At 49.9% G+C, this 25,244-nt stretch overlaps 1 long non-coding RNA gene across 7 annotated transcripts in view; it reads left to right on the top strand.

The window, feature by feature from the left end:
- The window catches only part of LOC144281742 (uncharacterized), a 51,462-nt gene that overhangs the window by 10,416 nt on the left and 15,802 nt on the right, over positions 1–25,244 (top strand). For 2 of the 7 annotated variants that reach the window (XR_013350137.1, XR_013350139.1), the window contains exons 2-4: positions 19,564–19,785; positions 22,695–22,851; positions 23,953–24,037. This is a non-coding gene — a long non-coding RNA (uncharacterized LOC144281742). Of the gene's footprint in view, positions 1–1,951; positions 5,460–19,563; positions 19,786–22,694; positions 22,852–23,952; positions 24,038–25,244 lie in introns of those variants that run through there. The other 5 variants (XR_013350138.1, XR_013350141.1, XR_013350140.1 and 2 more) reach the window with 4 other exon arrangements.

Here is a 25,244-nt window from a genome sequence, read left to right as displayed (position 1 = left end):
ATGCATATGTAATGTAATTGAATCTCTGTACATACATGCTAAATGTTAATCGAAATTATGGGTAGCAGAGTTAGGGGTAATTTTTTTTTTCATCTTTTGTAATGTCTGCATCTTTCTGATTTCTTTCTAAAGAATGAGTATCGGGGCAGCCCGGGTGGCTCAGCGGTTTAGCGCCGCCATCAGCCCAGGACGTGATCCTGGAGACCCAGGATCAAGTCCCATGTTGGGCTCCCTGCGTGGAGCCTGCTTCTCCCTCTGCCTGTGTCTCTGCCTCTCTCTCTCTCTCTCTCTCTCTCTCTCTCTGTGTCTTGTGAATAAATCTTTAAAAAAAAAAAAAAGAATGAGTATCGGTTGAGTAATGATAAAACAACTCTTACAGGGCTGCAGTGTGGTGTGCTAAGACATGTATCAGCTTATTCAATGAGTATTAAGCACCTAGCACGGGATGGTGTTTGTGTAAGCCACACAATGACTGGCCAACAGTAGAGGCTCGATAATCAGGAGCAGGCGAGGCTCTGCCTTCAGGTGGCTCACAGGGCTCTGGGTGCTCAGACACAGGTGCCTCTGCTTTAGTGCTCTACATACATTCTGAAAATCTGGGAAATGAGAACACTGGGGTGTTTCAACTATCTATTGCCGTGGAATGGAATAACTACTCCAAACTTAGTGGCTTTCAACAGCAATGATGTATTATTTCTCATGATTTTGTAGATTTGGCAATTCTGTTCCCCAGAGTGAAGCTGAATTTGCTCATGTAGTGGCATTCAGCGGGATGGCCGGCCGGGGCCATCCTCTGCACATGGTGTCACATCCTCCTCTGTCTCAAGCCTTGGAGCCTGGGCTTCCTTTTTATAATTTTTTTAAAAAGATATTAGTTATTTATTCATAAGAGACACACAGAGAGAAGCAGAGACACAGGCAGAGGGAGAAGCAGGCTCTCCATGCAGGGAGCCCGATGTGGGACTCGATCCCAGAACCCCAGGATCAAGCCCTGGGCTGAAGGCAGATGCTCAACCGCTGAGCCACCCAGGTGTCCTGAGCCTGGGCTTCCTTACAACACCAGGGCTGGGGCCAATAATAGAGTGTGTTCCAACAGGACAAACCCAACGTGGAAAAACTTATGAAGCCTGCTCGAATCAGTGCAAATCATCCTGAATATAACTTGCTTTGTCTACAAGCGGCCCTAATAAAATCAGAAGTGGCCCTAATAAAGTCAGTAGACACAAACCAGTGCGATGCAATGTGTTTCTGAGTCCACTGACTCAGGCTGTTAGAGGGAACACAGCGCTGACAGCTGAACTCCTGGCAGTGGAGATGAGGTCACTGCGTCCTCACCGGGCAGTTGATTGGGACAAGTCCTCTGCTTTCCAGTCCCGTGTCTGCAGGTCTTCCGGTAGTGACAGGGTACACCTGCCACATCTGCCACACCTGGCACACCTGCCACACCCATCTTGGGTCTGGCCCTTTCCCCTCTGACCCACTCTGGAGGGCCTGCTGATCTGGACCTGGTTGGCTATGACTAACTGAGAGTTATGAGGAGAGGCACATAAAGCTCCAGGACCCTGTGTCCTTGGCCTTAAACAGTCAGACCCATCCCTCATGGCCTCAATAACTCGTGATCTGGAGGACAGCTTCCTGGATGGTAGCAGAGGTCCCAGACTAGAGCCAGCCTGCTTTTTACTAGTCGTGGAGCAAGCTTTGGAGGCTTTCTGAGCCTCAGTTTCTTCACCAGAACATGGGGGTAATAGAGCTTTCAGGATTAGGGACTTTCTCTAAGCCTAATACCTGTAACTCTCACAGAAGCCTCAAAGGTTGGAAGTACCCTACCCATTTTACAGATGAGGCAAAGTGAGGCCCAGGGAAGGGAAATAACTTGCCTGAGATCAGACAGCTAATAAGTAGCAGATCTGGCCAGCCTGGAGCCAAAGCCCAAGCAATCTCGTTTTTACAGGTTCCGTAAAGGATCGGGTGAGAAAAGGCCGGGCGCCAGAGCTCTGCCACACGGTGAAGAACATCTGCAATTGCAGTGCAATTTAGAAACCCTGCTGCCGCCCGGCTGGACTGGAACAGCCTTCTCAGTGGGTGGGCTGGCTGGGCTGGGGACCCGCCTTGGAGAGCCAAGTTTACCACTGGAGGTACATTACCGCTTTTTGGTCCAAGAAGGTACCTGACTTCACAGCTCTGATTCTACTTTGGTCTGCTCTCCCCTCCGGAGGAGGCAGGGCCCTTCACTTAGTGACCACTCCCCTTTCCACAGGGAGGTCTGGCCCTGGGCTATGCCCTTTACATGCACCTCCTAGAGCCGCTCTGCAGTCACTTCCCCCTGGGATCCCATTCCCTGGATGGGGTTCTGGGGGCAGGTTTCAGGCTGACTGGGGATCCTGCCCTCCTAACCAGGCCCAGGAGTGCAGTGCTCAGGGCTGGACCACCAGCAATTACGAAGCCTCTCATCCTGCCATCACCACAGCCTCTTCTCAGCCCTGGAGGACAACTGAAGCAAGGCTGCTGTCTGCCTTCCAGATGGGGAAACTGAGGCTTACTTCCTCCACTGCCCCAGACTGCTCAGTCCAGAATGCTGGATGGGGAAGGAACGGAGAAAGCTTGCCAGCGATGTAGGACTTCAAATGGCCCCAGCAAGGGCTGGACGTTCCTCCCATGGAACTCTGAGGTGGGGCAGGATGAGTAGGAGTGAGCTTAGAGGCCAGGCCAGTCCAGGAAGAGGAGAGGGCCGGTCTCTGGGGTTCCTGGGATGTGGAAGGGAGGCCGGAATGGGGCTTGGCTTGCCACTACAGACCAAAAGCTTGACAGGGGGGCCACGTGGGAGTATGGAGTTTAGGAATCAGGTGTCTGTGCTACTTAGGACAATGGCGAGTTTGGGCAAATATTTCCCTGAGCCTCGGATGTACAAGGGCTGAAGTGTGGTGGGTAAGACTGTGGTACCTGGAGCACTGCCTGGGTTAGATCCCGGCTCTACCATTTCCAGTGTGACTCAGGGCAAGGGCGTTTGCCTCTCTGGGCGTCAGTTGCCTCATCTGTATGATGGGCTTGATAATAACAGGACTTAACCTCACCTGGCTCCTGTGAGGATTTGAGGGCCTACCGGCCTACGTAGAGAGCTTCACACAGGCTTTTCACCTAATCGGTCTTTGCCGCCATCATCATCATCATCATCATCATCATCATCATCATCACCATTTACCTCAAAGGACCAGGGCTGCTGGTGCACACGGTCTGGTGCAGGCATTATCAGATAGTGACTGAGCAGGGTGACAGGTCTTAGGAGGTGCTATGAAATTTATAGGAAGGAGATGAAAGTTTGGCCCGGCTGGGGAAGAAGAAGGGTGTGAAAGGCTTCCTGAGGAAGGAAGTGGCATTTTCTGGGCTTCAAAGGATGTATGGAAGTTCCCGGGTAGAGGAGCGGGGGCAGGTCAAGAGATGAGTTTGAGTGAAGGCTCCGGGTGGTGAGAGAGCCTGGGCCTGGCTGGGGACCACGGAGCTGTTTTGTTAGGCGATGTGTTTGGGACGAAGGGCAAGACATGAGGCTGCACGGGGCCGCTGGATCCACATGGCAAAGGACTCAGGACGCCTTGCCTGGAGGTTTTAAACTTGATCCAGTAGGTGGGGGAGTTTCTATGCCTGTCAGCAGAATCACTCAGGATACTTGAAAAGACACAGATTTTGTGGTCCCACCCGGCGATATTCTGAGCAGTAGGTCTCAGGTGGGACCCAGGAATCTCTCTGATTCAGGAAATTCTGATGCCTGACCAGGTATGGGAACCCCTGCTATGGAGAAGGGGTACCTCTCAGCAAGGATAGGCCTCATTGAGATACCAGTCTCAGGTCTCTAAGATTAGAGCAGAGAGCTTGAGAAGGTGGGGAGGTAGTACAAGAGATCCCTGACTCAGACCCCCCAGCCTCTTACCCTCTCCAACACAGTCTCACACTCTGATGGCCACATTTACCACCAGGCATGGACCCCATAGACACTACTCCCCTATAGCCCTCTGGCCCCAGACAGGACAACCTTCTTTCCATCCATCCATCCATCCATCCATCCATCCATCCATCTGACAGATTTTGAGCTCCTTCACCATGTGCCTGGCCTGGTATTGGGCACGGTGGTGAATATAGAAGACACTCCACGCCTGCCTACAAAACTTTCCATCAGTTCAGCCTCCCTAAGCTGGCTGAGCACAGAGCAGAGCGCTTTGTCATCAGGAATGTGGCTAAGTACAAGAGAACTAGGACAGGAAAACCACCTGGGGGGCTCAGACAGAGACAGCAGCAGAGCCTAGAGGCCCAGCCTCCAGACCCCAGGGTTTCCTGGTTCCCCCTGTCCCATAGGCCCAACCTCCTCCCCACTATGGCTCAGACCTTGCCTGCCCAGCAATTGGGGTCCTCCTCATGGTGCCCCTGCTGGGACGGTTGTGGTGCCCAGGGGAAGGGTGCTCTGTGCACCCCCAGCTCACGAAGAAACCAACAGCCTTGGGTAAAGGCCTGAGCAACTCCCCTCAAGGGCTGGGTCAAGGAGCATTTCCTCACAGGGGTAGCAGAAATAACAAACACGAGGAAATGACAGGGATTCTGGGGATTTCAGAGCACGCAGCCTGGGTACAGGATGGCCCCATGCGGAGAGATGGGGTTAAAACCTTGCTGCAGCAACTTCCTCCCCTCCCCCGTGCAGCCATCTCCTCCATCTTCATGCTTCTATTCTGTTCTTTTGGTTCCTCACCATCCCTTGCCCGCTCCAACCCCACCCACGCCGTCACCACTGTGGCTGCTGCCAGGTCACTGTCCCGCTCACTCACTCGGTCATTCATTCATTTCTTCCTTCATTCATTCAACATGTACATACCATATACTGGACTCTGAGGATGAAGCGATCTGCAAAATATGGCCTCATGTAACTCCCAGCTGGTGGGTAAACAACCAACGGTTGAACTCTAATACAATGTGACTGTTGCCACTGTAAAGGGTTTCTTTATTCTTTCTTTCTTTCTTTCTTTCTTTCTTTCTTTCTTTCTTTCTTTTTTTTTTTTTTTGTAAGACTTTATTTTTAAGTAATCTCTACCCTCAACGTGGGGCTTGAACTCACAACCGCAAGATCAAGAGTCATATGCTCTTACAGACTGAGCCTGCCAGGCACCCTGCCCCTGTGAGGTTTTGCACAGGGTGCCAAGAACCCAGGGAGGAACCAAGAGAAGGCTGATTCTTAATGAAGAAATAGGAACTTGAAAAGAGCCTACCAAGCAGTGAGAACAGCAAGTCTGAAGGCAGTGAAAGATGGTTTGCAATGGCTAGAGCACAGGGAAGGCTCAAGGGACAGAGGGAGTGGAGGCTGGAGAGGTGAGAGGCACAGTCCACGAAGGGCCTTGAATGCTAGGCTAAGGAACTAGAACTTTCTTTTTTTTTTTTTTTTTTTTTAAGATTTTTTATTTATTTATTCATGGCAGACACACACGGGGGGGGGGGGGGGCAGAGACACAGGCAGAGGGAGAAGCAGGCTCCATGCAGGGAGCCTGACGTGGGACTCGATCCCGGTCTCCAGGATCACGTCCTGGGCTGAAGGCGGCGCTAAACCGCTGGGCCACAGGGGCTGCCCGGAACTAGAACTTTCTATCCTAGGAAATGGGAAGCCATTGTAGGTTTGTGAGCAGAGGAGGGACGTGGTCAGATTTGCATCTCAGAATGACGACATGTGGAAGCTGGTTTGAGGGGATGGGCTGGAGAAGGAGAGGCCCAGACAAGCAGCCAGAAGAGGACCAGATATATGGTCCAGGTGGGAGAAGCCAAGACCTAACCAGAGCAGGGACAGGTAGGTGGGTCAACAGGTGTGCGCTCCTCTGGGCATAAGAACCAAGGTGAGCATGGGACAGACAGGCTGCAGAGCTGGCCCTACTCAGGGCAGCTGGGTATGTCCAGGGCTTGAGGGCCAAGATAGGTTGAGGCATGCAGGAACTCTAGGAACTCTTGGGCTTTGGGCTCAAGGTCAACATATGCAACTGGGTCTGCGTCTAGAGACTTGGGAGGTCCACAGCAGGACTCCGGTGTACATGCCAGAATCAGGGCAAGGTCCAGCCCTGGGAAAGAGTTCCCATGAACCAGGCAAGGTGTCACCTGGGGATCACTCCCTGATCCTGAAGGGAGAGGCCACAAGGCAAAGAGCAGAGACTCCTGGCTCTAGTACCTTTATGTCATGAACCACCTCCCTTCTATAGCCACCTATAAAGATGGGCTGTAGGGGCACCTGGGGCTATTTTCTTATGCTGGGACCCCTTCAGATGAGGCTCCCCTCAGACTTCTCATATTGACTAATTACCATCTGCCCCTAATCTGGACACCCAAAGTCTACACCGGGTTTGTCCTGCCCCTGGCTCCGAGCTCTTGCAAGGATGAACTCTGGCATGGCTCCACCTGCCAAGTGCACTTGGAATGTCACATTTACTGCCAGGAAGTTTCTTGTAAAGATACACACTTATATTATAATCCATCAATCCCACTGGTAGGTATTTACCCAAGACATACAAAAGTATTTATGTCTACCCAAAGTCTTGTATGTAAAAGCTCGTGTAACAACTCTAGGTAGTAGCCAAAGACTGGAAACAATCCACATGTTCACTGGAGAAACTAATTGTGATCTATCCATACAATGGGTATGAAAAAGCATGAGCTAGCTTTTAATACATGCAACAACATGGACAAATCTCAAAACAAGTTGAATGAAAGAAGCCAGAAAAGAGAGAGAGAGAGAGAGTACATGATGTATATGATTCCATTTACATGAAATTCTAGGAAAGCAAACTAATCTATGTTGACAGAAAGGAGGCAGCCACATGGTAATCTGTGATGGAGGGTGGTGGAGGGATGAGTAGGAGGATCACCAAGGGGAATAAGGACCTTTTGGTGGTGATAGATATGTGCATTATCTTGGTGGTGGTGGTGGTGATGATTTCAAGTGTGTGTACATTTGTCAAAACTTGTCAGATTGTATAATTTAAACATGTGCCATTTATTGTATGTCGATTATACCTCAATAAACTGTTTTACAAATCCAATGCCAGTTATGTACAGTCACAGCCACTCTGGCCTTTACAAGGCATCCCTCCCCTTGTCCTCCTCCTAACCGCCAGGGCACATCGAAAGGTCAGTGTGCACCAAACACTGTGTGCTCAGTACTTGTACTACATAGGTGAAGCGTTCATTTAACCCTCACCGTAGCCTCACGAGGTGGTGAGGTGGCGAGGTGGCGCTGTCACTATAGTCTCTGGCGAAACTGAATCCTGCAGAGGTTAAATCACTCCTCCCACCCTGCCAGGAAAGGCCTTCTGACGCCCCCCACCCCACCAGCATTTATTCCTAACCTAATCCAAAGTGTTCTGATGTGTTCTTATGGTTATGCAAACATTGTGATGTTGGTGGAAAACTTAACTGAAACTTTTAAATTGCTTTCAATCAATCCCTGCATATCATAAACATTCTAGCACATCCAGTGATATTTATTTTTCCATAATTTTGTCCGTAGGAAGACGATATTGTTACTACCATCATTCAATAACGTGTATAAAAATGTGTTCCCTCTCCCCTAACCTTATGTATTTACGAGGTCATACTCTCTCCTGTGTAAAGAACACCACGAAGAACAGCTTTTAGGTAGGTGATTTTTTGTTTTCAGGCAAAGGCCTGAAAAGTGGAATGCAAGGCACTATGTGTTACACTTCTCCTCCTTATCCTGCCCCCAAAACCCACGACTCAACCTTTTCACTGCTCAGTCTGAGCTGGAGCCTTTTGGGAGCTCGAATCCAGACCCTGACATCCTGGTGACAGTTGTCATTTTTGATCGCCACACACCCGTTACTCCCTACATCTGCAGGAAATAGCTCCCTCCCCAGCACTAAGAATAGGTTCCTTTTTTTTTTTTTTAAGATTTTATTTATTTACTTGACAGAGAGCAGAAGCAGGGGGAGCAGCAGAGGGAGAGGGAGAAGCAGGCTCTCTGCTGAACAGGGAGCCCGATGAGGGGCTCCATCCCAGGACCCCAGGATCATGAGCTGAGCCGAAGGCAGACCCTTAACCAACTGAGCCACCCAGGCACCCCCCAGAATAGGTTCTGGTTGGTTTTAGCCAGTCCATATATCGACAGCTGTTGTCCCAGCTTGGCCCCAAACCAAATCAGAGCCAGTGAAAATCAGGAGACTTCTCTGGCATTCCTGAGAAGTGGCTTCTCTTCTCCATGGGTGCTACTAGGGAGACTCTCCTTTATGGGACAGTAGAGGGAAGCACAGGGAGTCTTTTAGCAGAATGGTGGTTGGTGGTTTGAAGGATGCTGTAGAGGTCAGGGCAGAGAGAGAGAGAGCAAGCAACCCCCTCCCCATCCTTCATGATGTTGTTTGAACCACCTGAAACCAACTAACAGCTTCCTTCTGCTTAAATCAGTTTTCATTCATTCATTTAAATGAACAATACATACTCACCGCTCACTATGCGTCAGACACACATGTAGGAGAAGCATCAATTAGGTTTTCCGTGACCATAATCCTAAATTTAATCTTAACCTAATCCTTAGTTATAAACTACGACCCTGATCTCTTTCTGATGAGGAGCTTTCAGTGGCAAGAAGCAAAGGATGAAGAGGCATTAGTGTGAGAATATGTATGGTGCACTAAGTGAAATCCCAGGAATATTCTACCCACCCCACCCCCCCAAGAATATTCTTAAGAAGATCCTACCGCACTGGGCCTCAGGAGGTCCAGATACAGGCAGGCCCCTAAAGATAGGGGACAGTGGCTAAATGTCGACAATCACAACAAAGAGATCCTGAAATGATTTATTCTCTGGACAAAATGTGATTCCTTTATAGATCTTTAATAACAATCTGCACTGGACAAATGTGATAACTCATATATATTATACCGGACAAAAACAGTAAACTCTTTCAAGTGTATAGTATTAGAACTTTCAAATTTAAAAGTTTTGCTAATGAACGTTTTAAGTCCCTTGCCCCTTCTTGGCTAACCTTCCGAAGGTCTCATTTTCCGACCCCAGTGCTATGAGGCCCCTGCTCCACTGTTGACCACAAGGTCAGTCTTGGAGGTGGCCTTATGTATATAAAGAAGCCTGTATTTCTAAAAAATAGGTTTTATGGGCAGCCTGGTGGCTCAGTGGTTTAGCGCTGCCTTCAGCCCAGGGCCTGACCCTGGGGACCCGGGATCGAGTCCCACATCTGGCTCCCTGCATGGAGCCTGCTTCTCCCTCTGCCTGTGTCTCTGCCTCTCTCTCTGTGTCTCTCATGAATGGATACATAAAATCTTTTAAAAAGAAAAAAAAAAAGGTTTTATTTGAACATCATTTACACACAATAAATTTCTCCAATTTCAAGTGCAAAATATCAATCTTGGGGCGCCTGGATGGCTCAAATGGGTAAGCATCTGCCTTTGGCCCTGGTTGTGATCTAAGGGTCCTGGGATCAAGCCCCATGTTGGAGCTCCCTGCTCACCCATCTGTACCTTGCCTTTTGCTTTTTTAATGAGAAATCCTAACCTGTTCAAGCCAGTGGCTGAAAAAAGAAATGAAAGCAAGTGTGTTAGAAGTGAGCAAAATGAAGTGAAACAAAGTTGGATGGTAGTTGAGTTGTTGAGTTAGTGTTGAGATGTGAAAGTTAAAGCCTGTGCACACTCCTGGTGCTGGTGGTCCTAGAGGTTCTTAGTATTGGAAGGAGAGACCACAGAGGCGTCTGAGTGGCTCTGTCGGTTAAACAAACGTCTGCCTTCAGCTCAGGTCATAATCTCAGGGTCCTGGGATGGAGCCCAGCATTGGGCTCTATGCTCAGCGGGGAGCCTGCTTCTCCCTCTCCCTCTGCCGCTCCCCTTGCTTGTGCTTTCTCTCTCTGTTAAATAAATAATAATAATAAAAAAACGGTATCGTTATAGGGGCATCTGGATAGCTTAGTCTGTTATAAGTCCGACTCTGGATCTCAGCTCAGGTCTTTTTTTTTTTTTTTTTAAAGATTTATTTATTTAATTTATTTATTTATGAGAGAGAGAGAGAGAGAGAGAGGCAGAGACACAGGCAGAGGAAGAAACAGGCTCCATGCCGGGAGCCCGACACGGGACTCCACCCCGGGACTCCAGGATCGCGCCCCGGGCCAAAGGCAGGCGCGAAACGGCTGAGCCACCCAGGGATCCCCTCAGCTCAGGTCTTGATCTCAGGGTTGTGAGTTCTAGCTCCATGTTAGGCTCCATGCTGGGAGTGGAGCCTACTTAAAAAAAAAAGACATCATCATGAGTCTGCTCCTCCCTCTCCCTCTGCCTTTCCCTTCCACTCGTGCTCTCTCTCAAATGAATAAATAAATCTTAAAAAAATACATAATCTTGACAAATGTACACATATAACCCATATATTATAATATATAATAATATTAATTTATTTATAATAAATAAAGATTTATTATCTTATTATCTTATAATCCCTACATCTGCATACATGTATCTGTATATCCCTACTTATTATATTATATATAATATTTAATATTATTATTAATATTATATTATTAGATTATTCATATATCTATACCTTGATATATTGAGGTAGAGAGCATTTCTATCACCCTGAAAGTTCCCTGTGCCCCTTTGAAGTCAGTCCTTTCCCCCAATTCCTAGTGTCTGGCAACTACTGATCTACTTTCTGTCACTATAATTTTGAATTTCCTGGAGTTTCTTTTTTTTTTTTTTTATTTTGGAGTTTCTTATAAATGGAATCATACAATATGCATCATTTTGTGTCTAACTTCTTCGACCCGGCATAATGACTTTTAAATTCATCCATATTCTTGGGGATCCCTGGGTGGCTCAGCGGTTTGGCGCCTGCCTTTGGCCCGGGGCACGATCCTGGAGTCCAGGGATCGAGTCCCACGTCGGGCTCCTGTGGAGCCCGCTTCTCCCTCTGCCTGTGTCTCTGCCTCTCTCTCCTCTCTCTATGACATCATGAATAAATAATAAAAAAAAATAAAAAAAATTCATCCATATTCTTATGTACATATTACAATTGTAGTGGTTTTTTTTTTTTATTGATGAGTAAATTCTATTATGTGGGTATACTACAGACTTTTAACCTATTTACCAGTTAATTGGCATTCGGGTTCCTTTCAGCTTTTGGCTATTGTGAATAAAGTCACTATGAACATTCACTTACAAGTCTTTCGGGAAATATCTCTTAGGAAATATCCCTTGTGTAAAGACTTAAGAATGGGATGATGTGGGTGTAATGTAAGTGTATACTTATCTTTATAATTTCCAAACTGTTTTTCAAAGTTGTACCAATTTACATTTCCACCAGCAGTGGAGGCGGGGTGGGGGCGTCTAGCTGTCCTCACGTGGTCAAATTTTTTATTATTGGTCATCCATATGGATGTGTAATGGCATTTCACTGTGGTTTCTCTAATGACTAATGATGTTGAGTATCCATTTGTGTGCTTATTGGCCATCTATGTATCTTCTTTGTTGAGGTGTCTGATCAAATATTTTGTCCATTAAAATAATTGATTGCCTTTCTACTTTGAGTTGTCAGAACTCTCTATATTCTGGCTAAAAGTCCATTATCTGATGCATGTTTTGGAGATGCTTTCACCCATCTGTACCTTGCCTTTTGCTTTTTTAATGATGTCTTTTTTTTTTTTTTTTTTTTTTTTAAGTAGGCTCCACTCCCAGCATGGAGCCTAACATGGAGCTAGAACTCACAACCCTGAGATCAAGACCTGAGCTGAGGGGATCCCTGGGTGGCTCAGCTGTTTCGCGCCTGCCTTTGGCCCGGGGCGCGATCCTGGAGTCCCGGGGTGGAGTCCCGTGTCGGGCTCCCGGCATGGAGCCTGTTTCTTCCTCTGCCTGTGTCTCTGCCTCTCTCTCTCTCTCTCTCTCTCTCTCTCATAAATAAATAAATTAAATAAATAAATCTTAAAAAAAAAAAAAAAAAAAAGACCTGAGCTGAGATCCAGAGTCGGACTTATAACAGACTAAGCTATCCAGATGCCCCTATAACGATACCGTTTTTTTATTATTATTATTTATTTAACAGAGAGAGAAAGCACAAGCAAGGGGAGCGGCAGAGGGAGAGGGAGAAGCAGGCTCCCCGCTGAGCATAGAGCCCAATGCTGGGCTCCATCCCAGGACCCTGAGATTATGACCTGAGCTGAAGGCAGACGTTTGTTTAACCGACAGAGCCACTCAGACGCCTCTGTGGTCTCTCCTTCCAATACTAAGAACCTCTAGGACCACCAGCACCAGGAGTGTGCACAGGCTTTAACTTTCACATCTCAACACTAACTCAACAACTCAACTACCATCCAACTTTGTTTCACTTCATTTTGCTCACTTCTAACCCACTTGCTTTCATTTATTTTTTCAGCCACTAGCTTGAACAGGTTGGAATTTCTGGACTTCTCCCAACTGTGACTCCTTTGCCTCCATCTTCCTACTATGTTTCCCAGTGTTTCCTACTTCAAATTCCCAAGTGTGACCATCTGATTTGGCCTATCTCATCTTTTCCCTCCATGTCATTGGTTGCCAGGCAGCCCTCTGGTAGGTCCCCCTTCTTCCTTCTGGTTGGTTCCATTTATAGGGTCAAAGTTCCACAGTCTAAGTGTATCCGCTTGGGCTGTAAGATCGGGGACTGAGTGATGGCCTTGAAAGGAGTGTGGTGGGATGTCTGGGTGGCTCAGTTGGTTAAATGTTTGCCTTCAGTTCAGGTCCTAGATTGAGCCCTGTGGTGGGCTCTCTGCTCAACAGGGAGCCTGCTTCTCCCTCTTCCTCTGCCTGCTTGTACGTGTGTGTGCTCTCTCTTTCTGTTAAATAAATAAATAAATAAATAAATAAATAAATAAATAAATAAATAAAATCTGGAAAAGAAAAGGAGTGTGGTATGGTGGGTCCTGTGATGCAATGGACACCTCTCATATAGACCTCCAACCCTAGGCCCTACCTCCTCATAAAACTTGAGTCACTCTGTGATCTTAACACTGCTCATCCAATACATGAGAGAAATCCAAACCTCATTTATAGAATTTTTATGCTCAGCATTCATTATCTTCATCCTTCCTCTCAAGTCCTCCCACCCCTTTCCTTGTTCATTCACAGTCAGAACTAAAAGGCTCAGGAAAAGCATGTGCTCCAATCTATGAATCTGGCAGCTGAACAAACTGTGGCCCAGCGAGCTAAAGTGAAGTTGCCCAAGTTCATATAGGGGCAAAATTATAGTATGGGCCTCCTGATTTTCCCAAGTTCCTCCCCCCCCCCAACTAACCAGTATTTGACCCCTGCAGGCATGCCCACCTCCCACTCCCACTGGGGTCTTGATGGGGCCAGAAACTATCAGTACAGTGCAACAGAGGCAGATAGGGCCAGGGAGCAGGTGGCAGCTAGGACTCAGTCTACCTTGTGGGTGGCAGGTGTCCCACCCCACCCAGGATTAGGCTTTGGGGCTTAGTGAATGCCTGGGTCTCTAGGTCAGATATTGGCCGGGAGATGACAAGTCCAGAGGCAGGGGACTGGCTGAGTTGGAGCTAGAACCAAGAGACCTATATTGGTTTCCTGCTGCTACCATAACAAATTACCATAAACTAGAGAGCTTGAAACAATAGAATGCATTTATTCATAGTTCCAGAGGCCAGAAACCTGAAAGCAAGGCACCAACAGGGCTTCAGTCCCCTCTGAGACTATTCCCTGTCTCTTCCAGCTTCTGGTGGCTGCAGGGTATTCCTTGGCTTGTGGCCACATCACTCCAGTCTCTGCCTCCAACTTCATGCTTCCTTCTCCTCTCTGTATGTATGTCTTCTCCTCTTTCTGTCCCTCTGATTCTCTCTTATAAGGTCACTCATGATGACATTTAAGGCCCCTGGTAATTCAGGAGAAGCTCATCTTCTCAAAATCCTTAGCTTCGGGGTGCCTGGGTGGCTCAGTCTGTTAAGTTGGAACTCTTGATTTCAGCTCAGGTCATGACCTGGGTTGTGAGATTGAGCCTTGTGTAGGGCTCTGCCCTGGGTATAGAGCCTAAGATTTTCTCTCTCTCTCTTTCCCTCTGTCCTCCACTTCTTTAAAGAAAAAAAAAATCCTTAGCTTAATCACATCTTTTGCCATATAAAGTAACATTCATAAGTTCCAGGGATTTGACGTGGGTATCATTTGCAGCACTGCTTTCAGCTCACCACAGGCCTCACAATCGTCTTCCAAAGGCCTCTGAGCTGGAGGATGGAGTGGCAGGCCAGGGTTCTTCCCTTATTCCTCCTGGGAATAGAGGAAAACCCGGAGATAGCCAAGAGGGGGAACAGTTATGGCCCTCCTACTCATTAGACACTACATTAGCTTGGGCCGCCATAACAAAATACCACAGACCAGGTAGCTTAAACAACAGAACTTTATTTTCTCCCAGTTTGGGAGGCTGGGAGTCTGAGGCCAGGGTGCCAGTGTAGCTGGGTTTTGGGTGAGAGCTCTCTCCCCGGCTTGTAGACGGCTGCCTTCTCCCTGTGTCACCATATAGTCTGTCTTCCATGTACACATAGGGGGAGGAGAGAGGGGGGAGAGAGCGAGGGAGCAAGCCAGAGCTCAACCTCTCTGGTGTCTCTTCTTACAAGGACACTAATTCTGTCAAATCAGGATCCCACCCTCATGACCTTATCTAATCTTAATTACTTCTTTCAAGGCTCCATCTCCATCCCTAAATTCCAGCATACTAGGGGTTCAGGCTTCAACATATGAAATTGCAGGGAGGGGTGTGTGTGTGTGTGTGTGTGTGTGTGTGATACAGTCAGACCACAACAGACGGTTATGCCCATGTTTTTAGCAAATCATCTCAAGTAGGGATGAATTATATGACAGGTGAGGATACTGAGGCTCATAGATCAAATAACTTGTCCTATTAACTCACCCAGCTAATGAGTGTCAGAGTCGAGATTCAAAGCCAGGTTGGCCTGACTCTGAACCCACACTGCTTCCACTGCCCCAGGCTCTGCTGCAACTCCAGTTTAAGGCCCCACTGGGCCATGCACACACTGCAGCGCTGCTTCTGCTTCCACCTGCAGCACAAACTCAAGAGTTCACTGTCTCTTTCCGAGCAGCATCCCCCCTTCAGCCCTCAAGAACCCAGATACACTTATAGCTCTCAGGCATCTTGAAGAAGGTAGTCAGGGGGTGCACATGCTGGGCTTCCCTGGGTCTGCACTTGCTGGAGCCCCATGTGGAGGTGGGAGGGGGGAGGGTCTGATGAGAATGACCTGGGGAGGGGAGCCTTCTGTTGAGGTCCAAGCACCACAACCTCCCTTGAGGATCTCTGGCAGTTTCTTTCACATTCTGGGCCTCAATTTCTTCATCTGTCCAATGGAGGATTCAGTTCATTCATGAGATCTGAGTCCTGAAGCTCTGCGACTTAAAATACTATTGTCACTATCAAAGCCATCTGGTTAACAAAATGCTTACACTCATCACTTCCCCTTTGGTGAACATTTACTCCCACCGCCATGGGCTTGCCTGTGTGTCAGGCAGTGATGTGTAATAGAGGGCATGGGGAGGTAGCAGAGACCCAATTCCTGCCCTCCGAGGATGGCTAGTGCAGGTAAAAAGTCAGGTAGGAAGGTATGTAGTGTGAACAAAGCCCCTGAGGGGAGGTTGCTGAGGGGGAGGGACTCAGAGGGAGAAGAAGAGCTGCCTGTGACCCCACATTCAGTAAAGCAAAGACGGCATTTTTGTCTCCATTTTACAGTTAAGGAAACTAAGGCTCAGAGAGAGAGAGAGAAAGAAATGACTGCTAAGGCCACACAGCTGGGAAGTGGCCAGGCCCGCCTTCACGTCAGATCCTTGTCTTCTGGCAGTTTGCTCTAACACTGCTGGGGACACTGGGATGAGGACAGGAAGGAATCTGACCCAGGCACTGCAGATGCCTGTGAAAAGTTCTGACTGGGGCAACGGACAGCCAACACATCCAGCTCCAGATATTCAGAGAGCACAACTTGGCCACCTGTGGATGTCAGGCCATGGCCCCAGGAGTGGAAGGGAGAATCCAAGTGTTTCCCAGGAGCTGTAGCCTGCTGGGGTGATGACACCCACCAGGGTCAGGGCAGTGACAACCCACGAAAAGTCTCCACCTGCTGAGGGTTTTCGACCCAAATACACCCATGGCCTCGGACATTCATTCAGTCATCCCCATTTTCATCCACTCCTTTGTTCTTTCATTCTGTCACCACATGGTATTGAGAGCCACCTGTGTATCTAGCCCTGCGTCTGTTTGGGAGTCTTCCCTCCCTCTTGGGTCACCAATCCCCAGGCCTCTGCCCCTGCATTCCTGTGTGGGCCTTTGTGTCTGTAATTGTTGCTCAGTGCCTGGAGCCAGCAGGGCAGGGGCCTGGTCTCCTGCCTTTCTGGTTGATCTAAGGGAGATGGACCAGGCCAGCTGACCTCTCTGAAGCTTCTCTCTGCTGCTCCCAGAGCTCCCTCTCCAAGGACTGGGGATGCTACGCCAGGTTGCAAGCGGGAGATATTTGTAAACACCAGGGCCCCACTCCCTGGGCCTGCAGATTAGGTCCAGAGCAGAAGGGCAGAGTGGAGGGGCCAGATCACGGGGCTCAGCCCTGTGAGCCACCCTACTGATAAGGCGGAGGCAACTACCACACCTCCCCCCAAATGGTAGGGGCCCAGCCTTCCGGCCTGCAGTTCTCCTGTAGTCCCGTGGCCTGCAAATCTATCCTGGGTGGTCCTCAGGCTTTGCCTTCAGCCGCTTTGATGGGGGATGGCCGGTGGGTGCGGCGGGGGTGAGCGGCCGCTCCCGTCCCGAAAACATTCCCTCTCCAAGTGCTTCTGATCTCCAAAGAGCCAGGCCCCATTCTTCTCCCCCATCTGCCCCGAGATCGCCGGGCACGGAGGACAAAGTGAAGGGGGAGCGGAGGCCAGCGAGGGGGGGGATGATGCAAAGGATCGTCCTGGGATTCATTCTCTAACCTTTTGGACAGTGGGGATCTCCTGAGCGGCTGGTGGGGCCCAGGGCTGGGCACGGGGCTATGGGGCTACACGCACGTGCACGCGGGACCGTGGGCCACACGAGGGAGGGGGTGAGCGCCCGCATCCGTGGCGCCACCCTCCCTCCCTTTGATGAGGACAGGACAGGACAATCCTGCTTCTAGAGCCGCTCGGAGACCGGTCCATCAAGGTCGGCGCCCAGATAAGGCATTCCGCAGCGCAGGCTTGTGGACCTGGACGTTCCTGGAGGTCTGGGGCGGAGTCCCCGTCCTCCCGCCGGGGGTGGGGGGCGGCCGGGCCAAGCGTGACGACGGGGGGGGGGGGGGGGGGGCGCCTGCAAAACCCCGGACTGAGCACGTCACCACCCGTTCGCCCCCGCCCGGCCGCCGGCCTCGCCCCTGCGGGCAGCGCCCCATCGGCCTGGGTCCCGCCGGGAGGGGGGATGGGGGCCCACTGGGAGCCCGCCGCCTTCCCGGGTGCGCCAGGCAGCCCCGCCCCTCTCGGCCGGCGGGGCCCGGGAGGCGCGGGCGGCCGCGCAGGTAGCGGGCAGGCGCCGCCCCGCCCGCGGGGGGACCCGTGTCACCTGCCCGGGCGCGCAGAGCGGACGAGCGCTACGTGCGCGGGCGGCGGCGGGGGCGGGGCGGGGCGGGGCGGGGCGGGGCGGGGCCCTCCCCCCACTGGGTCCTGCCCCTCCCCCCGCGCCCCCTCGCGCCCCGGCCGCCGAGCCTCCGCCGCCGAGCCTCTGCCGCCGAGCCTCCGCCGCCGACACCGCCCGCCCGCCCCGCCCCCGCGGCCCGAGCACCTTGCACCCCGCGGCCCAGCTCGAAGCCTGCTTCTGGGAAGCCGCCTCGGACTCGCGGTTTTAGTCACTGCCTTCGGGGCGCCACCGCCACCCTCGTGTCCTGGGGGGGTGGGGAGCGAGTGCGGTTGCAGGGGGCAGAGGGGAGCGGCTGGCGGGGACACCCCCCGAGCTGATGTGGGGGCTTCCCCGTCCGCCCTGGCACAGACCCCAGGGACTCCCTGGGTGCCCGGGACCTCCTCAGCCCAACCTCTGCCCCCCGGTCCCGGCTCAAGCTGTCCCTCTGCCCCAGTCGCCTTCTTCAGCCGCAGTAGAAGCCACAGCATGCCTGCTCCCTGGGGCCTTGCGCTGATCCGCGGCACGTGCTTTACACAGAATGTTACATTTCCCCCTCTTCGTGACCCTGACCAGATAGTGAAAGGACAGCCTTCAAGGGACCGACCTGGGGTTTGAGCTCTGTGCTAAAGACATCAAAGATCAAAAAGACATCAAAGATGAGCTCTCTCCCCCACCGCATAATGGGGCCTACCTCCCCCAGGCCTTCCTCTGGGGACAACTGTTCCTCTGAACTGCCCCCTCTCTCCTCAGGCCTCCCCCTTTCAGGCCAGGACAGGGCAGGGCCGAGATTCCTGGTCTAGGGCTAGGTCAGTCTGGGTCCTCTGTGGCTTTGGGCCTCCTTGAGGAATTTCAGGGGTGAGTGTGCAGGGCGTGTAGAGAGGTGAGGTGGGAGCTGCAAGAATGTGGGGCTCCCAGAGGGGAGGCTAGCAAAAGGTGGAGAGGGCGGTTCGAATGGGCTATCCTGGGAAAAGGCCCTGGGAAGCTAGGGCTACTTTGAATGACAAAGGTTCCCTGGGGAGCAGAGGAAGGCTCTGGAGGGTGGGAATGTGGGAGGAGGAGGGTCAGAAGGGCGGGGAGGAAGCTGCCCAAGGGCTCCCATCTGCAGCGGCCCTTTCAAGTCCTGCTAAACCCATAACAATGAGAGGAACTGACCTGTGGACACCAGGGGCAAAGGATGATTAACGTAATTCACCGAGGAAATACAAAAACCTTATGAAAATGTCAGAAATCTCAAAGTACAAATGAAAAGGAGATTCCGGCTTTTCTTATCTGTAGAATTGGTCAAGATAAAAATAATGAAAACACCAGATGTTGGTAAGATGTGGGGGAAGCCAGAGCCTTTTCCTCCGCCGAGGAGGTAAAATTGTACATTTCTTGCACGACCGTTTGACAGCCTGTACGAAAGCTTTTGAAAGAGTTATACTTTGATTTAGCAATTCTACTTCCATGATGCGCCCTAAAAAAATCAAAGGTTATTTATCCCAGCCTTATTCATAACTGGGGTAAATTAGGAAGTTTCCTAAATTCTCAACGGCAAGAGGCCTGAGTAAAGAGGCGATGCCACATGAGTAGAAGGAGGGCTGCAGGGGAATTAAATCTCACACTCTCAGAGAATATTAAAGAGATGAGGAAACGCTCAAGATATGCTAGTGAGTGAAAAGGGGAAGTTATGAAACAGCATGACTCCAATTTTATACAATGTCTATATAAATATGCATAACAGCTGCCATGGATAGTGCGTGGCCCGGTGCTCTACTATGTGCTAGGAACTTAACAGTCGCTCCTGCAAGCATCTCAGCAGCCTCACAAAGAGAGATTGTGCTAACTGCATGGGGGTGGGGTGGGGTGGGGTGGGGTGGGGGAGAACCTGTGAGGAAATTAACCCCGATTGTGAAGGATTTTGAATGCTAGTTTGTTCCCTGCTTTCCCCAACAGAGGTGGGAAGGCCGCAGAGAACTTTAGGCAGGTGAGCAACAACAGATGAGCAAAAACATCATCTACGTGGTTTTGGAAGACCATGGTGTAGCCATTTGGATGATGGACCTGGAGAAGCCAAGAGGTAGTGGAGACCTGGTGGAAGCCTATTGCAGGGTGAGACAGGGCAACGAGGCCTGCGGATGGAGAGAACGGGATGGGCGTGGAGGGCAACCTTACCAGGTATTCAGGAGGTGGAGGACACACAGCCCTGGGGGGGTGATTGACAGGATGTTGGGAGAGACAGAGGCAGGTTTGGGGCTGGTGGTGCCAACCAACAGAAGAGGAGGAGCCAGTCTGGGGGGAGAATAAGGTAAATCTGGTCTTGGGTCTGTCAAGGACTGGAGGAAGAAGAGGTGCTCTGGAAAGGGTCTTGAGAGAAAGGTCCAGGGGGTAGACAACCAGGACACCAGGATGACCCATCTCAAAGAAGACCAGGGAGGAGAGTGCAAAAGGGAATGTGAGCAATAGGACACCAAGGGTGGGGGGTAGGGTGTAGAGGGTCCTACCTGGGAGAGCTCAGGCCCTCCCTGGGCTTCCTGCTTCCTCACCTGGGGGCTCTGTGTATCCTGGGGTAACCCCAAGACCCTCCCTCCCCCACCTGAGGGCTGTCATCATTCCGCCTGCCCTCCAGCAGTATTTGGAGCTTCAGATGAGAGACGGGAGACAGCACTTTATAAACTGTCCAATGTATGATCTCTGACTCAGTCTTCCTACATCTCAGGCTCTTCTGAGGCTGGTTGGTTCTGTTTTCTCTTGTCTTTGGTGGCTGCTTGGCTCACTCTCTTCCCCTCCAATGATATCTCTGTTCTGACTTGCTCCATGGCCTGCTGTTGTTCAGTGGCTGGCCCATCCTGGGATTTGCTGTCAGCCATTCAGCCCTGATTTACCTAGGGCGACTTTGGGGCCTGCTTCTCACTCCGCTGCTCCTCCCCTCACTCTCGTGCATCTTGGAGGTGTTCCTTCTTCTCCACCATCTTTCCCCCCAAGAAACCCAAGTTTCTCCCATAATTTCAAAGAGGAAAGAAAATTCCACTTCTAACTGTTCCCTCTTCCAGCTCCCTCTGCATTCACATTCCTTCCTAACTAGGACTCTCTGGTAATTATCAACACATCTTCATCATCCCTTTGTCCTCTCTCTTTTTTTTTTTTTTTTTTCTTTCTCTCTTTGTTTTCCCTCTTTGTCTCTTAATTCTTTGTGGTCAGGCTTCGGCTCCCCTCCCACGTCCACTGAAACCTTTTGTAAGGATCACTGGAGTGAATTAAATGCTAGCCCCTGCAGGGTACATCCAAATCTTAACCCCTGGAACCCCTGAGGGTGAATTTATTTGGAAAAGGGGTCTTTGGAAATGTAATTAAGTTAAGGATCTCAAAAGGAGATAAGCCTGGGTTTAGAGGGGTGGCAGGCATGTTTGCAAGAGAAAGTCAGGGAGATCTGGGACTCAGGCACAGAGAGGATGGCTGAGGCAGTGGTCATAGTTATGCAGCTGCAGCCAAGAAACACCAAGGATTGCTGACATCCACCTAAAGCAAGGAGAGGCATGGATCAAGTCTTCCTCAGAGGCTCAGAAGGTTCTAACCTGCTGATACCTTCATTTCAGACTTCTGGGCCTCCACAACTGTGAGACAATACATTTCTGTTGATTTAGGCCACCCAGTTTGCCATGATTTATTACGGTTTCCAAGAAACAAATTCAGTGGGACACCTGCATGGCTCAGCTGTTTAGAGCCTGCCTCTGGCCCAGGGCATGATCCTGGAGTCCCAGGATCAAGTCCCACGTTGGGCTCCCTGAGTGGAGCCTGCTTCTCCCTCTGCCTGTTGTCTCTGCCTTTCTCTCTCTGTCTCTCATGAATGAATAAATAAATAAATAATCTTAAAAAAAAAAAGAAACTAATTCAGTAATAATACTAGCAGCTAACATTTATGGAGTGTCTACCCTGTGCCTGGCACCGTTCTAAATGCTTTACACGCATTTTTTCATTGAATTTCCACCACCAACGCAATGAAGTGGACATGCAGTAATAAAATCAATGTCAACAAAAGCAGTTATGGAGAGTTTACCCTGTCTTTGGCATTTAAAAATTGAACCTCTACCTGAGCGGTATGTTTTCTTTTTCTCTTTTATAAATGAGGAGCCCGCAGACCCAAAACTTACGTAATTGTCCAAGGTTACACAATAAGTATGTAGTAGAGCCAGGATTCCAACCTTGGTAACTCCTGTGGGTGCCCATAGCCACTTTGCATTTCTTTTCAGGCTACTAGCAAAAAGCAAACCCAAGAGGCTGATAGGCAGACTGACCCAGGGCTGGATTTTGTACAACTGCAGGGCTGGAATGGGTCAAGGGGCTGGTGAGTGCAGGGGAAAGACTATGGGACTGGAAGAGCGGGTCCAGCTGAAGGAGGAGGAGATGGAGATCTTGGTAACCTCAGACAACATAAGCCCTTAGTGACAGAGGGAGAGAGGTGTCTGTGGACACCCTGAGGACCCTGGCATTTAAGATCCCAGAGCCTGCGTCATTCTGAGCAATGGTCAGGTCTAGTTGTGGCCATGAGAGTAAGTGATCGAACACAAGTGGGGCAGCAGGAGTGGTGGTGGGGTTGACAGGGGCAGTTGACTCCACGGGGTCAAGAAACTTGGGAGACAAAGATCATACCATAACTGATAGACTGCTCTGGGAGTTCAAAGGGTTGAGCCATCACTCTTTGTTCTTATCGTGAAACAAATGGAACCTGAGCTGGTTCTTGAAAAACAGATAGGAGATTACGAACATAAAAACCAGAAGGACTTTTAGGTAACAGGCACAGAAAGCACGGAGACACAGAAGGCCAACACGTGGAGTATCTAGTTTATAGTTGAAGTTGGCTCTAGTTAAGGGTACATGAAAGGAAATGATGGGACTTGAACTTTGAAAGTGTCCTAATTTGGGGACCCTGCAAAGCAGATGCTGACTCAAAGATTCAGGTGCAGGTACTTTATCTAAGAGGGCATCCCCAGGAAGCATAGCCAAGGAGTGGGGAAGAGAGAGAAGGGAGGAAAGTCAATAAAAGATGAGCAAGTTGCCTCTTGAGTAACTGGGTCTTTGTCCCACAGGACACCTCTGAGAAACTGTGTAGAACACACTGCAGAAGTGTCCCACAGAGGAACGAGGAAGCTGGAATGTTTGTCCACCCAATCTATCAGTCCTCCGATCCTGCTGCTACAGAAAGCCTTTGGACAGAAACCAGCCACTCTTCGTTACCAGGCCACAGTGAGTTAAATACCAACATTTTGAGCAAGTGTCTAGAAACATTTTGCAGCAATTTGACATTGCTTTGACATCTAAGTGTGAAATACGAAAAGGTGGGTCTGAGTTGTGTTGTCAATAATTTGAGAAACATTGCTCTATTCGGTTATTTCTTGAATACAGGCAGGAGCAAAGAAAACCATGGTGGCACTAGTGGGTCCTCTGCAGGGAAGCCCAGGTGGGCAGAATGTCCATCCTACCACTCAGATGGTGGTTTTGTCACTGCCAGCCAAGGGAAGCCTTCCTAGGAACCTCACTCTTAGCGTAGGTCACTGTAGGCGATGTGTCTCTCCTACCATAAGGGCAGGCAGTGAGAGTCAGGCCCAAGCAGCTCCCGTGCCCAAGGGCTCTTAGTTCTATTCCAGCTAGAAACTGGCTGATTCTGCCCAGAGCCTGTGGCTGGGGCACCTAGCACTTTCCACCGGGGCCCCACCTGTCCCATGCTTCCACAATGTGAGGGAGGGTGATGGCTGACAAGAGCTGTCCTTGAAAAGCTACCCAAAGACCAGATGGTTTATTTTTAAGTGGAGGTGGAAGGTCAGCTCTAGGATCGTGCAGCCACCTCCCATCTTGACAATGAATCCTTGGGTTGGCACCAGGGATGTGGCATGACTCCTACCCTTGCTTACCTGCCTTGGCTGGAAACTCTGATCCAGGGTCTTGGGTCAACAGAGCAGTTCCAGGCACGAGTATTCCTCAAAGCCAAGATGACTCAGGTTGTCAAGTGTGGGCCAAAGAAGAGGCCCAGAAGCCAGTTTAGTGTTTTAATGAGGTTTAAAGATCCTCCACCCTGGCTGTGCTTTCACTTACCTGTTCTATCGTGCCTGGTGCAGTGAAAAGAGCCCTGATGCCCTGGGTTAGAAGCTCAATTCTGCTATTTTGCTGAGTAACTTGGGGGCGGTTCACAAAACCTTTCTATATTTCAATGACCACATCTGGAAAAGGAGATCACCTAATAGGCTGATTCTGAGGATGAACTGAGATAATGCTATAAAGCACCTAGTATGCACGGGCCCTCAGAGTATGGGAGTGGATAAGAGAATGTTTCCTTTCCTTTTCTGGCAGCTGGAGAAACAGATAAGAACTCTGGCTTGCAGTCAGATGGACAAGTTCTTGCTCAGGCTCAGTCATCTCCAGCATGTGACCATGGGTAAGTTTCTTAGCGTCTCTGAGCCTTGATGATCTCATCTATTAAGAGCAAAATACCTACTTGCAAAGTTGTTGTGAGGATTAAATGCAACCAAATATACAGAAGAGCATGGCACACAGTAGATGCTCACTATATGCTCATTAATTGAACACTTAGTATTATTAGTGATCTTGGAGACTAGGCCCGCTAGATCAGGCACTGAGGATACAATAGTGAGCAAAGATCCACTCTAGGAATTCAGTGAGGGAAATGATATTGTAAGGGAAACAGATAAGCATACAGATAATCCAGTCACAACCATGGCAATACTACAAAGAGGGCAATAGAGTGCTGAGTGAAGATGCGACAAGATAATTTGACCAACTTGGGGAAGTCAAGGAGGGCTTCCCTGAGGAAGTGACACTTGAGCCAAGGTCTGCAGCATGAGTGGGAAGAACATTCCAGATAAGAAACAACATGTACAAAGCCCTGTGAAGGGTGGATCCCAGTAAGGGACTCAAAAGAGGCCGGTGTGGTGAGAGCCTGGGAATGGAGGGAGTGTAGGGTGCAGTGGGGATGGAGAAGAGAAGGGCAAGGAGGCCAGATCTCACAGGCCCTGAAGTAAAGATAGGAAATCCAAGAGAAATAAGAGATAATAAGAAACACAAAGTTTCTAGGAAAGAGTGAAGGGAGGACACTAAAATCCAGGTGGAAAAAATCAATCTTTAATGAGAAAGTCAGCTTCCATGTTGAAATAGAAGAAAAAGAGAAGAGGTTGGGTGTAGAGGTGTGTGTGTGTGTGTGTGAAAGAGAGAGAGAGAGAGAGAGAGAGAGAATATAAGGATTGGAGTTGTCTTTTTCAAGTAGAAGGTAGGGTCACCACTGAGAATGAGAGCTGAGGAAGCTGATTTGAGGAGTGTGATGAAGGTGCAACAAGGCCACTGGAGAGTGATTGATTACTGGGCAGTGTGTGTGCAAGGCCCGTTTGAGGTGAGGGTTCTAGATTCTTGGGTAAAGCCCTCTGCCTTGTGGTGTGTACCTCTCAGCAGTGTTTGGCTTCCAGGCACAGGAAGTCACAGGAAGCAGATGGGGAGAGGTTTGCTCAACCAGTCAATTGAAAGACAGGGGCAAGAGAACTCATGGCATTGGCAAGACTGTCATTGAAATGTTGGACCTTGGGCACCAGGGTGGCTCAGTGGTTGAGTGTCTGCCTTTGGCTCAGGTCATG

Source organism: Canis aureus, chromosome 13 (assembly GCF_053574225.1).
Source record: "Canis aureus isolate CA01 chromosome 13, VMU_Caureus_v.1.0, whole genome shotgun sequence".
Taxonomy (NCBI): Eukaryota; Metazoa; Chordata; class Mammalia; order Carnivora; family Canidae; genus Canis; species Canis aureus.
Note: the sequence above shows the minus strand (reverse complement) of the source record. Positions and strands in the feature narration are given on the sequence as shown.